At 34.7% G+C, this 17,034-nt stretch overlaps 1 protein-coding gene across 4 annotated transcripts in view; it reads left to right on the forward strand.

Moving 5' to 3' along the window:
• Nucleotides 1-17,034, forward strand: part of Park2 (parkin RBR E3 ubiquitin protein ligase) — a 1,289,129-nt gene that overhangs the window by 261,187 nt on the left and 1,010,908 nt on the right. The window lies entirely within an intron of this gene.

The following is a 17,034-nucleotide window of genomic DNA, read 5'->3' on the forward strand; positions in this document are numbered from 1 at the left end:
TGGAGGACAGTCAGGCTGCTGCTGTGAGAAACAGAGCTCTTTTATTCTGGGTGGCTCTGAGAACTTCCCTGCCCAGATTCAGAATCAGAGTCACACAGCTGCTGAGCTGGTGGAGGAGGAAGGTAGGAGCAGAGCAGGAGAACACCTTTGTGTGTAGCTTTCCCAAGGCTCAGTAAAGTTGTTCTTAAAGAGCCCTCGACACATTACAGAATGAGCAGTGGTCTCTTCTCTCCTGCTCAGGGTTTCTAAGGTTCTCTGAAGACGCTGCTGCTTCACTGGAGCCATATCCACTGCTCATCCCTGTGTAGCCTTCTTTTGAAGCAGCGATTTTTGTAGGGATATGAGGAACTGGCTAGGCAAGCAATGAACAGTGTCATCAGCTAGAGGAAGAGCCCAATGATTATTGAGAAAATCAGCAGATGTATTTTACCTGTAGTACAGTGACTGGAAAAGCAAGAAAGAAAAATCCTTACCCACGGATGGCTTGGGTGATGGTGAAGAACACACGTTCGCCTTCTGTTAATCAGCACCCATTAATTACTGTGCTATTTACAGCTGTGTGGGAACCACTGCTGTCCTTCTGGGATTCTGTACCTAACTACTCAGTCCAAGCTGTCCTTGCATGGACTTCCTGTCACTCTTTTTTGAAGCCACTTTGTGAAAAGTGTGTGGAAGGTGGGTATACAAAGGAGCCATAGAAATGCAAATTGTTCCTGTCATTCTCCCTGCCTCTCCTGCTGCTGCTGGGGAGGCACATACTCATTGTGCACAAACTGCTGTGCTTTGCTTTTAGGCAATTTGTTTTTATAAGGGAAGTGCACGTGCTAAAAAGTGTTTGATTTTTTTTTTTTATTTCAGTCAACGAAAAACTTTTCACTGTATCTACCAACCGCTAAATCCAAGAATGTCTCCTTCACAAATAAATGATTTAAAACAGTGCCTTAAATCCAAACATCATATATTCAGAATTTTCAGGTTTAAAAGCTGCTCAGCTCTACTATGGGGGCTGATTTGTGAGACAGTTAGCAATTTCATATTCATTTAGACTGATTGCTATAGACCAGTGATACCTACAAATATCTACACATATAATATTTACTGATTTAAGAGTCTTTATTTTTCAGGCATCCCCTAAACACTTCCAATGTTCTTAGCTTCTGAAGGATTTAAAGGAAGGGAAAACTAAGCTTCTGTCTTCATAGAGACTGTTCTTTATTTGGGGCCCTAAATCCAAAAAAAACCACATTTAGTATGAAAAATAAAACAAAATTTTATAACAAAATAATAAGATAACAACAATTGTTAATCCACTATGTATCATTTTTGAAGTAAAAAATACAGATTAAAATCACAGTAATTTCATGTGATTCAACCCAGTAGCTAGAGTATAAAGGATGCCAAACATAATTATTGCCATATTATAACTGAAAAATAAATATTATGAAGTTTTAAAGGTGGACAAATTATATCTAATTAGAAGTCACTGAGAAAGAGCACCCGAATGAACTGTGTTCTGATTCCATAGATGAAGGACTGAGCACAAGTGGGAGGAAAGATGAGTTCCTGTTCTTCTAGAATCTAGAGGAGATGCTAAAGATTGGGAGAGCAATAGAATCTGAAGCTGTATTTTACAATCTTGACTCCTTTGGTAGCACATATGCTATCTAAGTACCATTCACAGAGAGGAAAATATGTATGACAGATATTGAAATAGATGCAAATGTGAGGAACCAGAATCATGATTGTCATCATCATTCAGCATTTACTTCAGAATCTCAGAGATCACTTAATGCAAGACTCATTTTAAGTATGAATTAGGGGTGAGTATATCTACATGCAGTATAGTAGAGGGAAGGCAATACAATAAAGCCAATCCCAAAAGAACATGTACTGAGTGTTTCCACATGTGTAATATTTTTGGAATGATAAAATCATAGAAGTGGAGTACAAGTTAGTCATTACTAGGGTCTAAGGAGAGAATTTCAGGGGAGAATTTATGTCTCTAAAAGGGCAGCAAGTGGGAGCCTAATGTTCTGTATATTGACTATGACAATGCTAATAGCACAGTTGTGATAGTTCTCTAATTTTGTAAGTCATCATCCCCAGGGAATGCTGAAAAAGGTCCTCAATTTCCCTCTATGTTGTTTCTAACCATTGCATATGTATTTATTGTTACCTGAAATTAAAGTTCAATTAAAAAGCAAAACTAAAAACTGCAGTGTATATGCCCACTTTCAGAGAGAAATTGCATTTGTTTCTTTCTTAGAAAATAAACAAGCTCATTATTTGTATCTATTTTAAAGTTAGAATCTTTATTAAATGAGGGATTTTAACAACATAGTAGGAAAATAATTTAACTGATTAGCCGAAACATACTAAGGCATATTCATACCTTAATATGAGAGTATAGGGTCAGTAGAACTTACAGAAATCCTAAGGCATCTCTCTTGCATTCCTAAACAGAATCTTAATCTATAGATCTGTAGAAGGGACTAGTATTCATTTACAAGGTCATTACCAAGTATATGAACTATACAAAAATTAAATAGCTCTGGACAATTGCGTACTCTAATCTACATGTTTTTCAAATCTATTTGAGAATCATGCACTAAAATTTTAAGAAATAAACAAATAGTTCATGTAACTGTTGGGGTTGTAATATTAGGAGAACACATTATCTGAAAAAGATTTTTCCCTTTTTATTGGTATCATATATTTATGTTATAGAAAGAATTTCATTTGTAAACTAGATGTATTTAAATTTCTTTTACTTTATTGAATACAAAACAGACTAGATAAATTTAGATCACTGAATGTATTTCCACCATGAATGTTTGTATATGAAAAAATTCTGAAAATCATGCTGTATATGACCAATGTAATTCATTTTCCACTCTGATTATGTGACAAAAGAAAGCTAGGCTACACATCATAATTTCTATCACGTAGTTATATCTTTGTATCTAAGAGAACAATTGTATGAACAATACATCATTCCCAGTAAACATTTTTTCTGAAGGTTGCCTTGCTAAGAGAACTTACTGCTGGCCTCATTCATTTAGGTCCACATAGATACCTTCCTGAGTTCCTCCCAGGAAATGACTCATGATCATAGGAGCTAGTGAGTGCTCAGCATCAGAGTTTAGACTCAAAAGAAGAGAGCAAATGCTCACTTCTGTTTGTGTCTGCTTGTTTGTATTCGTCAGTTTAAAAGAAATCTCTGAATTCCTTACCTTTTTGCATAACTCAGAACCCATAGAAACGTTATTTTTCTGTTTAAAAAGGTCTTGACATTTCTGTGCCCCTGTGTAATTATGAAACATCTTTGAGGATTGCCATGATAAGCACTGACTTGAAGAAAACAGATTCACTTAGCTTTTTAAGTGGCTGAAGATATAGTCTGTGGATTTATTTAATAGGCTCATGTCTCACAGGTGATTTCCTTCTCCACACTGAGCTCAGTTTCTAGGGCAAGCAATGTGTGAGGAAATAAAACTGGAGCAAGCAATCCCCAAACCTTAACATAGAACACATTTTGTTAGAGTATATAATGCAAGATCCGACCTCACTGAAAACCTGACAAAAGAAATCACATGCTGTGAACTGTTACCACTGTTCACTGAAGTCCTAGTTTCAAATGTTCTGCTGTGTTGTCTGTTGTACTGAGCTCAGAGTTCGCCATGCCACTGATGTTATGTCTGATGTATTTGGTTTCATAACCATCATCCTTTAGGGAAAGATTTAAGAAGCATGAGTTTGTGTTTATACCTACTACGTTATTCAGCCTAACCCTAATAAACCAGAAGATTTTTAATGCAAATTCTCCTTTTCTTTCTTCCCTTTTACAAGGTAACTGTAATAAGCTTAATATTATCATTAGAGAAAAATAAAGAATTTTATATGAAAAAGCTCTTTTGAAGCTTTTATACCAAACTCATTTATGATAAATAAGTAGGAGCATTACTTGCCTTCATTACATTGTTTGTAAATAACTTGGGGCATAGCTTTAGTTAATCGACTAACATGAGTAAGCACTTTATCTTTTTTCTGTACATGTAATTTAAATAGTAGAAAAGTTAAATGTGTATAGTAAAATAATTCAGATATAATTTTAGAGATGTGCATAAGACACAGAAAAGAAAATTAAATGAGAGAGTATTAATTTCCTGTCCTAATATGCTGCATTTACTCTTTTTGTGGATTAAATTTACTTTGGTAAGAATGCAATCCATACAAACTATTTAGCAGCACAAGTTAAATTAATTCAAATTAACATTAAGTAAGTGAATGTTGCCATGGTAGCCTTTCCAAGGCACTGAAGGATGTGCTGAGACAGTGTTCTTCGGTCCTATGCTGAAACAGAGGCCACACAAACGCATTTAAATAGAAGCAAAACATCGAGGATTCCTGATGTTATGCAAGCACCTAACTTATAAACTTAGTACTGTATAGTGCTCTGGCATCCATTATTTACAGAATTTTCTAAAACTCTAGTTATTTCATGCTTGTGTATCTTCACACAGATCAGCACACATTCATTTGAGGAATGCAGTTCTTGGGAAGAAATTACAGTTTTTGTGTGTACATTCATGTATACTACATTCATAGAGTTTTATTTTATCATTGGATTTGATTTTCTCATTGATTGTTCTTGTCTTATTACTGAGTCTGAGTACTTTGCATTCAGAAGTGTCACTTAGCTAACATTTAATATGTAGATTAATTATGGCACAGAGCTGTGCTTTTTTCAATTAATAAGACATTCTGACATTAAAGGAATAAATGAGGAATGAGAAAACTCACTGATGTTCATGTTTTGAAATACATCACAAACTCTATTTCAAATATGTGGGCTTTTGAAAGCTCGATACAGGTTTTGCCGAGGATATTTTCTGTTCATTTTTATATCCTTAAGCATTTCAAAGGGAACTAGTTCTGTGTGTTTGCATTCCATTTATGCATAATTCATCAAAACATTGTTCTGAAAGGAGAGGAAATAAAAATGAAAACTTAAGATATTTCTATTATTTAAAATGCACGTACTAAGAACTTCAGAACCTACTAAAGTGGGTAACATCTGTCTCTTGTATTACCTGCAGTGCCCCCTTAGAATCAGCTGTCATTTTGAGTAACACTGAGATGCACACTGTTCTTGTTCAAACCCGCCCTTTATATTTTTTCTTCACAAAGACATTTTATCACTCATGCTATACTTCTTGCCATAAATAAAAGAGAAGTTAAAACTTCAGGGATGTGGTATACTAGGTTAACACTTAAAATTCTACTATCATTTGCCATATCCTGTTATTAATGAAGTAGATATGAGTCATTCTCAAGTCTGTCTGGAAGGAGGAGTCATTTAAATTTTTAAATCATTTTTCTCAGGTATGAAGTGGAGATAGCCCCTACATTTTTACAGAGTAAACATTATTATTAATTTTATTAAAGAAAATGTTACCTAGGAAAGACAGACACATAACGAAATTTGGAGCTGTTAGTAGTTTAATTTGATGAGTAATTCACAAGAAGAATTATTTCTGATGTGTAAATGCTTTGTCCCATAATTTTACTCTGTTCCCCAAAGGGAAGAAATTTATTCCATGTCAAATTGCCTATGCATACTCAATCTCAGAAGTTTCTATGGCATATTTGTGGAGGCTTTTTTAAATTAAATCTCATGATCTTAGGATAAACTTTTCTTTAAAAAAGAGTACTTTTTACTGTACTGGTGCTGTGTTTTTCTGTACTACACTAAATATGTCAGAATATGCCATTTTGTTTGGGGTACAATTTTGTAAGAGTACCTACTGTTGAGGGACACACGAATATTTAGGATTGCTCCTAAGAGTTTGTGGGTCACTCAAATGTAAAATAGAAGGAAAGAAGATCAGGAGGTACTCTAAAGAGAAAATGCATTTTATGATCTACTGAAGTGGTTATTACTTTTGTAATTTATAAGCCAAACTGAGAATTAAATTTACAAAATCTATCTTTTTGTAGTCCCCTTGAGTGCTTCCTACCTTGTAGATTAAATGAGTATCCTTTTGTGTTTGTATGTTTTGAGTGCCTAAAAGAAAAAGTTGCCTCTTTATATATCAGTTTTTATACATTTCTATGATATATAATGTCTGTTGTCATTGAGTTCATCTCTATCTTTTACCTTCATTTCCTTACCATTCTTTAAATAAATATGTAAGTATATATAAATATACATATATATTCTATATATATATATATATTTTGTTAAATAACAAAATTATAAATTTGTTATTTAATGCAACTCACTGGTGAGAAATAATTTACATTATTTAAAATAAAGGGAAAATTGTTCCTATGGTTTATTTCTGTTTATTAAAAATATCCCACTTTAAGTTTGAAAGAAAAATTTGAATTTGTAGAAGACAAATTTCAAGGGATATTACTTTTTAAAACTAGCAATAAATTCACTACTTGCTTTTTAGGCTTAGTTTGACTAGAAAACACACCTGTCGTATGGTATTAGGAATCTGAAAATATAATATATTTGTTAGTAGCATTTCAGGGTTTGCTGTTTGAGTTGGTATCTTTAATTTCTCTCTCAGATGAACGAACACACAAAGAAGTATCTCCTACTCTAAAAGATTGAGTTATTTTTATGTGCTTTGTTTTTGTTTTTTAAGAAAAAGAGTTTGAAGAGAGAGCTGTGAAAAAGCAGACCATTGTTTTGAATGAGTGAATTTTATCTGAAATGTTTTTATAGATACTGGTAAAGCAATAAAAATCATAAAGAGCAATTTTATATAAAATATTCTGGCCCTTCATTAAATTTATTTATTTTTTGAGGATATAAACTTAGTTTACAATTTCTGTCCCTCTACAGCTTTCTTAATTACTATCCATCTTCCACAAACCAACCTGCTTCATTTTCTAGGCAGCTGTAATTGGGTTAAAAAAATGGTACACTGGTAAAATGGCTTTCCATGAACAGGAAGTTTTGGTTGCAGCTTTGGAATTTCTGTGACATAAACATGCCTACTCCAGACTATTTTAAAGACCCAATATAATGACACTGCATGCAGAGTTGGGAAGAGAGGTTCATAATTCATTCTTAGGAGTTGGGACGGGCTGGGTCCATACACTGCTAATATTCTCTTGCTTACCTCATTTTTGTACCACAAGATTTGTTCTGTTCTTTTAACAAGAAGATTCCTTTTTTATCATAAAACTTTTTCAAAGGTGTGCTTATAATTTACATTTCCTTAATTCTTTTCTCTGCCTGTCTTGGTATTGGTATACGTAGCTTACTTTGGACAAACTCCGTAAGGCTGTGTTTCAAGAATGAAGGCAACATTAGATTCCAGATGTGCCCTGATCTATAGAATTGGCAAGAGCTGTTATTTGATCCTTAATATGATATGCCTAGTAATGTGTCCCAAATTTTTATTTCAAGATGAATGATGTGGCTTGTGCAGTTGCGTGGTTAAACTAAATCCCCAGCTGTTCTTTACAAGATCAATATTCAAGTTAGGTAAATGTTCTTTATTTTTACCACTGCTTGTTTAAAAATCTGCTCCTTAAGCACTCCTTTACTGTTTTACATTACTCATTTAATGCTATCAATGAACACTTTTGTTTGCAAACAATTTGATTTGCAGAGTGTTTGGCAAAATTTTGTTTTTGTTTGTAAACTGTGTATCAGGTGACAAACACTACTGTGGCCATCTTTCCCACAAAAACACAAATGTGGCCATCTTTTCCAGGTAACATAAAACAAATTAAGTTTGAGAACCAAGGTACCACTGTGTGTACATAAATTATAGTGTATGGATTATGGAGATAGACTCCTTGTGTTTAAACGTAAATCCTTTAGTTTTTTAAACTTTGGCATTTTAGTAACCTCTCTGTACCTGTAAAAAAATTAGTGAGAAGTATTTGGAATAAAGGAATATGGCCTGAAGTCTGAAAACATAGGTTTATGATGGAAATTTAGGAAGGTTTTTTTTTGTTTTGTTTTGTTTTTTCTTTTTTTTCCCCAGAAGGTAATGTTTCATTTGAGATCTAAAGGATCCTACCCTGGGTACAGCTGCAAAAAAAAAAAAAAAACAAAAAAAAACAAAACCCAAACACCTAAACTGTTCCACAGGGAAGGATCAGCCAGTGCAACAGACCTAGTTAGTGTGGGGAAATAGGTCAGTGTACTCAAGGCCCATAAAAAAATGATAAAAGTGGCTGGAACTTTGTGGATCCAGGAGATTAATCAGGATTCTAATCGAATTGTAGGGAGAGATGAAGGGCTTGACAGGGGTATAGTAGCTGAAACTGAGAGATGCATATAGATTTGTGATTTTCAGAATTGTGTCAATGAAATTGTGTCTGACAAACTGATTGTGGGATATAAGGGAAAGAGGAGATTTAAATAAGAGTCATAAATATTTGCCTTGTCTATTAATAAGGCAGTGCCTTGCTGATATCAATAGGAACAGAGAAGAGTAGAGAAAAATGGAATATTATCAAATAAATCATATGTGAGGGGGTTAAAATTTTAGATAAATTTCAAGTGGACAAAATTAGTATAAAGTTTGTTTAGATTAGTTTTTGTTTGAGGGTAGAGAACATAAATATACGTTTGGGACTCCATGCATGATACCAATGCTTCCAAATAATACATAGTAAGAAAATAGTAAGAACACATTATTCATTTATTTTATTTGAGAATAGACACACATTCTCAGTCAAGAGGCAGTTCAATCTAGAATCCAACTAGAGAACTATAATGGAAATGGTATTAGTGGCTTTCAATTTGATCAGTATGCTTATTGTTTCGCAAGGACTGACATTACCATTCTTGATTTCCTACACAAATCAAGTTTCCATTACCAAATATGAATAAGTGGTACATATAAACTATTCCACAAACTTTGCAAGGGTATAAGTATTTTCATGTGTTATTACAAATCACTTTAGGATTTGAAAAGCATATGGAAATTATTTAATAAATACCAACTTGACCACCAGGTAAAGAAAAAAAGAAAATTAAAATTAAAATTAAAGCCCTATTACAAATTGCACTGCTATAAACATGGGTGTACATATGTTGCTGTGGTATGGTATTTTCAGTTCTTCTGAAAAAATTGTGGAAACAAACCAAATGCCCATCAACTGAGGAATGGATAAAAAAGATGTGCTATTTTTATATAATAGAATAGTACTCAGCTATAAAGATAAACTTGAGGCTCTTATAGGTAAATGGATGCAACTAGAGACCATACTTATAAGTGAAATAAATCAAACTCACATGTGTAAACAACATATTGTCTCCCTACTGTAAGAACCTGAAAGAATAAATAAAATATGAAAGGTACAATAGATATTGTGAAAGCGAAAGAAACTGTTCAAAAGGAAAGAACAACTGGGATGAGGGAAAAGAGAAAAAGAAAGAAGGAAAGGAGAAAGTATCTGTATATATGTACACAAGATAGCTAAGATAATTGTACTAATAATTTCTATTGGTTTATTTGAAAGGAACAGTTAATACTTAATTATTTGATCAATCTTACGTGCCTATATCTGGTTATCTGAGTAACCAATTGAAGATAACAATATGTAGTACAACAACCATTGTTAATTTCCTATCATCTTGCTTGAAATTCTGTATCATTTTTATTGTTTTTGTGCTGTTATATGTCATTGTATTTGTGTATTTGTTTTTGTTTTTTTCTCTTTAAAATAAAAAAAAAAAACCCAAACATTAAAGCCCTAAATGTACTTCTCTGTGATACTTCTCCCTTATCCACTCCATTATCCTGAGCTTGGAATCTGTCATGTCTATCCATTTTATGTTATTTCATGTACATTTATTTACAAATCCATAAGTCATATGGAATACTGTAATTAGCATGTTTCAAATCTTGAAGTGATTTTGTTATTTGTGTACCCAACTGTTTTATTCAATCACATTTTGAGGTTAATCCATGTTGGTGGACATAACACTAGATCATCCCAATATTCAGGTTGTAGCATAGGTACTGCTTCCTATTTTTAGTGAGGTTTTCAGTGACAATTAGGAACAAAAAGCAATTTAAATGTTTGAAGTTTTGCCAGAAAGAAACTGCCTGAAAAAGTGGAGCAAGGAGACAGTGGTTAAGGTTAGCATTAAAAAGAAGCCAGGTATTTTACATCAGGACAATAGGAAAGATACCTTGAGGGCATCTAGGAAATCAGCAGTACCCACCTTTCAGTAGCTCAAGAGAGTAGGAGAGTAAAGGTAAACTTCTTTGGAAGACTTGGCTTTGAGAAGAGAGCCTTAGAACACAGAGCTCTAGAAGAACTGCCAAAAGAATTTGTTCCCCAGTATTGGTTCACAGTGCTCAGCCATGCAGGCACTATAGGCCTGCATAGCCATGATCCTGGGCAGATGGACTACTGCTTGAACTGGCAGCAAAATTTGGCATCATCTATATGTTGTTTTCATAGGCATGCAGAATATAGGATGTGGGGTCAAAGCAGCTTCTACCTGAATTTTATAAGAAGGCTTGGGAAGCAGGCAGTGTGACCCTGAGACAGCAGTGTGTGAAACTATGAGAGTGAATGTGAAAGTGCAGTAGAGATGCCAGGAAGGTGAAAATGCCAGGAGAGTGGAATATTTGCTCAGGAAAGCCAGAGATAGTAAGCAGAGCCACCCTAAGAGAGAGGCTGTGAGGGCTCCAGTAGGGCAATGAGGTAGGAGCAGGTGCTCCCAAGCCTTTTGGAGTTCACATTTTACTATAACCTGCCCTGTGTACTGGATATGGAGCTTCAGGATTTAGTGTTTGCCCTGCTTGTTTTCAGTCTTGGTTTTGATCTGATTGTTTTCTGTCCCCCTATTTCTTCGTTTTGGATGGGAATGTTTACCCAGTGCCTTTGTTGGAAGTTTTTAGTTTCTTTTTAAAATTTTTTATAGAGTCTCAGATCTAAGAGTTTGCCTTGAGTCTCAGGGGAGACTTTGCACTTGAATGTCTCAGCAGTGCTAAAACCATTAAGACTTGGGCATCTTTTAAAGATGAAATAAATACATTTTTCATAAAGGTAAGGGTTTTGAGTCTTTTGTGCATTGAGGAGAATGTTATGTTATAGATCTGCCCAAAGAACAGAGTTGGAGTTTTTAGGATGTGATTGGCCCAGTAGAAGGCATTCACTGAGGGCATAACCTGGATTGTTTACCTTCCTCATTGGCCCTTCTCTTTCTGCTTACTGGCCATGATATGAGCAGTGTTCCTCAGTCTGGCCCTTCTACCATGATATTTCTGCCTTGGAGCTGGCAAACCATAGACTGAAACTTCTAGTACTGTGAGTCTAAATAAACCTCTCCTCCTTTAATTTGTGATTGTTGTGAATTTCATCTGCTTAACAAAGAAGGGACTAAGACAGGGAGTTAAAACTCAGTTCTTCCAGTGAGCCTTTGAGCATTTGAGAAATACCTATTAAATGATACCTATATACAACTCTGTGGGTAATATTCTTGGGTCCCCAAGCACAGTAGTTATTGGATATATTGATTCTCTTTTATGAAATGTTATATATTCATGGGGTTTATTGACTTGGATGTGAGTTCTTTTCCATTCAGTGAAGTGCTATCTGTGGGACACTGAGCAATGTGACAGCCTGTGTCTCTGCAAAATACTTGAAGTTTATTCAGCAGTGTGTAAATACTTTTTATGACATATATCTACCACTGTAGTATCATAAGAGTATTTTCATTTCTTCAAAAATCCTCTGTTTGCCACCTTTGCATCTCCATAGCCATGAGCTATCACTGATCTTTTTATTCTTCCTGTAGTTTTAATCTTTTCCTGAATGTCCTATAATTAGAATCATAAAACTTATAGCCTTTTCTCAAATAGCTTCCTTGTACTTAGTAATGTGCATTTAAGTTTCCTCCATGTATTTCCATGGTTTCCTAGCTCATTTGCATTTAGCATTGAATAATATTTCTTGTCTGTATATATCAGATTTTGTTTACTCACTATCCTACTGAAGGACATGTTGCTTACTTTCAAGTTTTGGCAATTAGGAAAAACACTGCTATAAATGCTGTGTGCAGGTTTTGTGTGGACATACATTTTCAGTTCATTTGTGTAAATACTAAGGAATGTGAATTCTGGATTATACAGTCAGGGTATGTTTGCAATTTTATAAGAAACTACCAGATAAAAAAGAAACTATGAGACTGTCTTCCAAATAGCTATACAATTTTGCATCCCCAAGCAATGAGTGAGAGTTCCTGTTGCTTCATATCTTTTTTCCTTCATTTGATGATGGCATTGTTTTGGATTCTGGCCATTCTAAGAGGCTTGTAATGATCATATGTTTAGCTTTTTTGTTTGTTCTCTGATATTCTATGGCTTTTCTTAATTTCTTTGCTAAAAAACTATGCATCAGTAAGTATATTCATTAGATTTAATAAAAATTTCTTAGTTTTTTGTACTGAGTTATTTTTTATCCAGTTTCCAGTCTTGCCCAAAGCAGAAGGCTGAACTTTATATTTAAAATGACAAGATAGTATCTCTATAATTGTCTCTGATATCCATGGAGAATTGGTTTCAAGACCTTAGCTAATAACAGAATCAGAGGATGTTCTAGTCTCTTACATAAAATGGCATGATGTTTGCATAAATCATACACATATCCTTCTGTATCCTTTAAATCATCTCTAGTTTCTTTATGATAGATTTAATTTACTATGATGTAAATGTTATATTAATAGGTTTATTCTGTGTTGTTCAGGGAATAATAAGAGGAGAAATAAGAGAAAATGTGTGTGTTCACTACAAATGCAATTTTTCTTACTTTTCATCTGTGGTTAGTTGAATCTGCAAATGCAGAACTTGTAGAGGGCTAACTAATAGATGAAATGTGTCTACTTTTATAATGTTATAGATGCTGTCTGTGTTTTTAGACATTCATCCAAAGATCCGAAATGGTGATTTGTTCCTAGCCTGTGGGTAGGGATTGAGTAAATATTTGTTGAATATTGACATTTTTAGTACAATTAATGTCTTTCCTATAGAGCTTCATATAGTACTTGCTGTTTATTTAATAGGTTGAAGCCTTCATTGAAGTGTAATGACAGCCATCCCTAGAATGAATAATTGATCTCAAGGTAGTCTGAAAATAGAGCCAACTATAGGTCTGCAGGTAGCTTGACTACAATTATTGGGATTTACATCAACTCACAGAAGATCAGAAACCAAAATATGTTCAGTCACACTATCTGTAACTGTACATAATAGCAAAAATCATAAGTGAAATCTCATAGATAAAATTAAATCCATCTCTGAGTTAAATAGCACCTGAACTGTGCTTAGAGATCTTGAAAAGAAATAAAAAATCAAAGGCGTAGGAAGGAAGGAATCAGGAAGGGAGGGAGGAGAGGAAAGGAAGGGGAGGAAGGGGCCTTCTAGGAGTAATCGCCATGTGTCTTGATTTCTTTTCCCTCATTGCTGGGACAAAATACCCAACACCCAACGTTAAGCAAGGAAAGGTTTATTTAGCTCACAGTCTGTGGAGGTTTCAGTTAGTAATCAGCTGGCTCCAAGGCAGAGTAGCATGGCACAGGGGCTACAGTTAAAGGCTGCAGAAGATAGCAGAAGCAGCAAGAGCAAAAGCTGGAGAAGCAAGCCTCTTTTCCTCCCTTATATTGTAAGCAGGCTCCCCTCCTCCCCCCAGGCTGAGTATAGCACTCACACAATCTCCATGCCCTCCTCTTGCATAGGATGAGGATGTTTACAAAGTGAGGACCCTGGCACCCTGCTGAGTTGCTTAAACTTCTAAACTTCTCAAGTTGACACAATGTATCAACCATTACACCATGTATATATACAAACAAACATACTGCAGAGAAAGCATTGGTTTGGTTATAGTTACACTATCTCATAAAACCAAGTTTCTGAAAGAAACTTTGTTTTTTCTCATCCTCCAAGGATGACCAGGGTTCAGAGGAGGAGAAAAGAAGGAGGAGAAATGATAATCCCTGTGTTTTGTCACAGTTCTTCCCCCTGAAGACTGTACACATTCTGTGAAGATTTTTAATCTTCCCTTCCACTGGCACTAATGGGATTGTGCTCATTTTTATCTGCACTTTTCTTTGATTATTATAACTAGGAGAAGCTTTTTATTTTATATTTATTTGCAAAGCACTTTTTCTCTTTAAAGCATTCTCATGATGAAATAATTCCTTCAAAAAATGAATGTAAAAATAGCTGCTGTTTGATCTAAACGTGAAATTTAAGTGTGTATAATATGTTAGCCCATGTTGAGTCCCATTAATTCCCCTAGTTAAGGAGAATACCCCTCTCCATTCAGTCACAGAGAATTAAGCATATAAACAAGCACAACAGGACTGTGTTCTGAAATATTTTGAATATGTTTTTCCAATATGAATAAATCACACTGCTTAAATTATCAAGTTTGGTATGCGATCCCCAGAAAAGATTGTTTGGTTATTTGTTATGTTATTTAGAAATAGGTAAGATTCTACAAAATTACAATTGGATTAATTTACAGTTTAAGGATTGGTAGATTAAAGAGTAATCTGGTAAAGGAATCACTGCATTCATACAAAGAATTATACAAGGTTATGCTCTAAAATTAATTATCAAAATCTTTTCTATTTCAGTGCTGGCCAAATACCAATTTGTTTTTTCTTACTCCTCTTCAGGGGAGTATGCTTAAGGAAATAATGAAATTTTAGTTTTGGTTCACTTTGTTAGCAGAGGCATTCCAGATACATTTTGAGGAAGTCAAAGACTTTATATGAAAAGTACATTTGTCAGCGCCATTTAGGATCCTGTGAGATAGTAAATGAAAGCCAATTAATAATTTTCTTATGTCAATCCCAGTATCACTGGGCTTAAAGAACTCAGTTTAATTTACTTGGTTAAAGAAAGAAACATCATTATTAATTATTTTGCATGTAATGACATTAAATAGGTCTTTTAATGGGTTGTAAACATTAATGTCAATTTTTATCATCATGGACGAGACCATCAGCTGGAAAGTAAAAGGGTGACAGGCATTTTGGTACCGATTCTTAACACCATCATCTATTCATTACGGGATGGCAAGTAAATTAATGTCTTACACTTTAGTTTCTTTAAAGGAGAGGATATAATAAAAGTCAAAGATAAAATCTGCCATATAGCATAGAGTGAAGGTTAAATAATATTTATAAAGCAACTAGCACAGTGCCTTGCATAGAATAGGCACTGAGGTGCTTCTCTCCAACTTGCTTCCTAATGTATAGATTGTAATTAATAAAACATCACGTACAGTGAATTTCCAAGTATGTATGCTTCTCACCATTATTAAAAATCACCTGAAAGAATATTGAGCAACTTCTCTCCAGACTCCAGTCTGAGTTGTAAGAATGCCCAGGGTTTGGTTCTTGCTTGCAAATGTGCCTTGTGTCCTCCTAGAAAGCATGTGTAGGAGGAATGCTTGTTTCCATTGTGACAAAAGTAATGGATTTGACCTCAGCTTTTCCTTGAGTTCAGTGATCAAGTTTGGCTTACGTTTGCTGTTCTGGCTTTTTAGATTTAATATAGGATAGGAGAGTACAAAATGGAAGACTAACACTGGATTATTACCAGAACTCAATAGTTACTGATTTTTCTACCTCTAGAAATAGTTTAAAATAGTTTAAGGAGTTAAAACTATTCATTATCCCCATTTTCTTTGACTTATGTCTTAGTGGGTGATAATTTTGCTTTATAGGATTTTTATGACTTCATAAAGTACAGAGGTTTTACTCTATACAGTCCTGAATTTTAATTTCATTTAGTAGTTTTGTAGTTACTTTGTAAAAATAAAAGAGATACCATATCAGTTCTCAAACTATTTGCTACAGGCTTCTCATATCAGGGGACAGTAGTGGAGAAGATCGTTTTAAATGCAGTATTGCAAGCCTGAGGGGACCCAGGCCTCACACACACCTGCATCTCAGGAGTCACGTGCAAGAATCTGCAGTTTCAGCAGATACTCTCTCCAGCTCCCTATGTTGCACCATCTGGTTTGGGGCCCTCCTATCTAGATTTTCAAGCTGCATCCCTTCTAAGATGGCAGAATCAAACCTTTTTAAATAGTACAAGGTAAATGACTCAATATGATTAATATTCATGCCTGCAACTCTTTGATCTTACAGTATATTATATTAACCATAATGGTTTATGTTATGGTTTGTGTCTGGATGTCCCCCCCAAAGCCTCATGCAGTCATTCAGGAGTGAGTTTTTAGGAGGTGGCTGAATCTAGAGTTTGTCCAATGCTGGAATTAATGGTGTGAGTACTACACCCAACCTAAGGCGGGTAGCCTGCATACAATGTAAAGGAAAGAAAGAGGCTTGCTCTCTTGTTCTTCCTTGTTGCTTTTGATATCTTGCTAAGCATGGCCTGTTGCCCCTCTGCCATTCCACCTTGCCTTACAGCCAGCTGATTGTGGAGTGAAATTTTACAAACTGTGAGCTAAATAAACCTTCCCTCCATTAACCTTGGGTGTTAGGTGTTTTGTCTCAACAATGAGAAAAAAGACAGTTTATATTGTACTTTTCTAAAAGTATCAAAAATTAAAAGGGAGGGTAATAAACTGTTCTTTCTTATTATGCAAAATACTCCTTGGTCAAGTAACTTTAACAAATAATCATCTCTTTCTCTTTCATTATGGGTCACAGATGTTTAAATAGGTCACAGAATACCAAAAAGCATACTAATAAAATTAAAATCACCCATAACTGCATCCCCCAAAGATTACTTATCATACTTTTGATAACATGAGGAGCGCCTTGCAGTCGGTGGTGTTAAGAACTAGACTCCCACCTCCACTTCCTGAGTTCAAACCGTGACCCTTCTTCCTGTTGGCCCTGCAGCCTGTGGAAGCTGCTTAACCATTGTGGGGATCAGTTTCTTTATCTGTAAAATGAGTATAATAAATGAGTTACTGTGAGAATAATAAATGAGTTCTCACTCATATATAAATGAATACATATATACTTTTAATACAATCTCATTGCATTTTTGTAAACAT

The sequence above is a fragment of the Chinchilla lanigera genome, unplaced genomic scaffold, assembly GCF_000276665.1.
Source record: "Chinchilla lanigera isolate Chin_1 unplaced genomic scaffold, ChiLan1.0 scaffold00038, whole genome shotgun sequence".
NCBI lineage: Eukaryota > Metazoa > Chordata > Mammalia > Rodentia > Chinchillidae > Chinchilla > Chinchilla lanigera.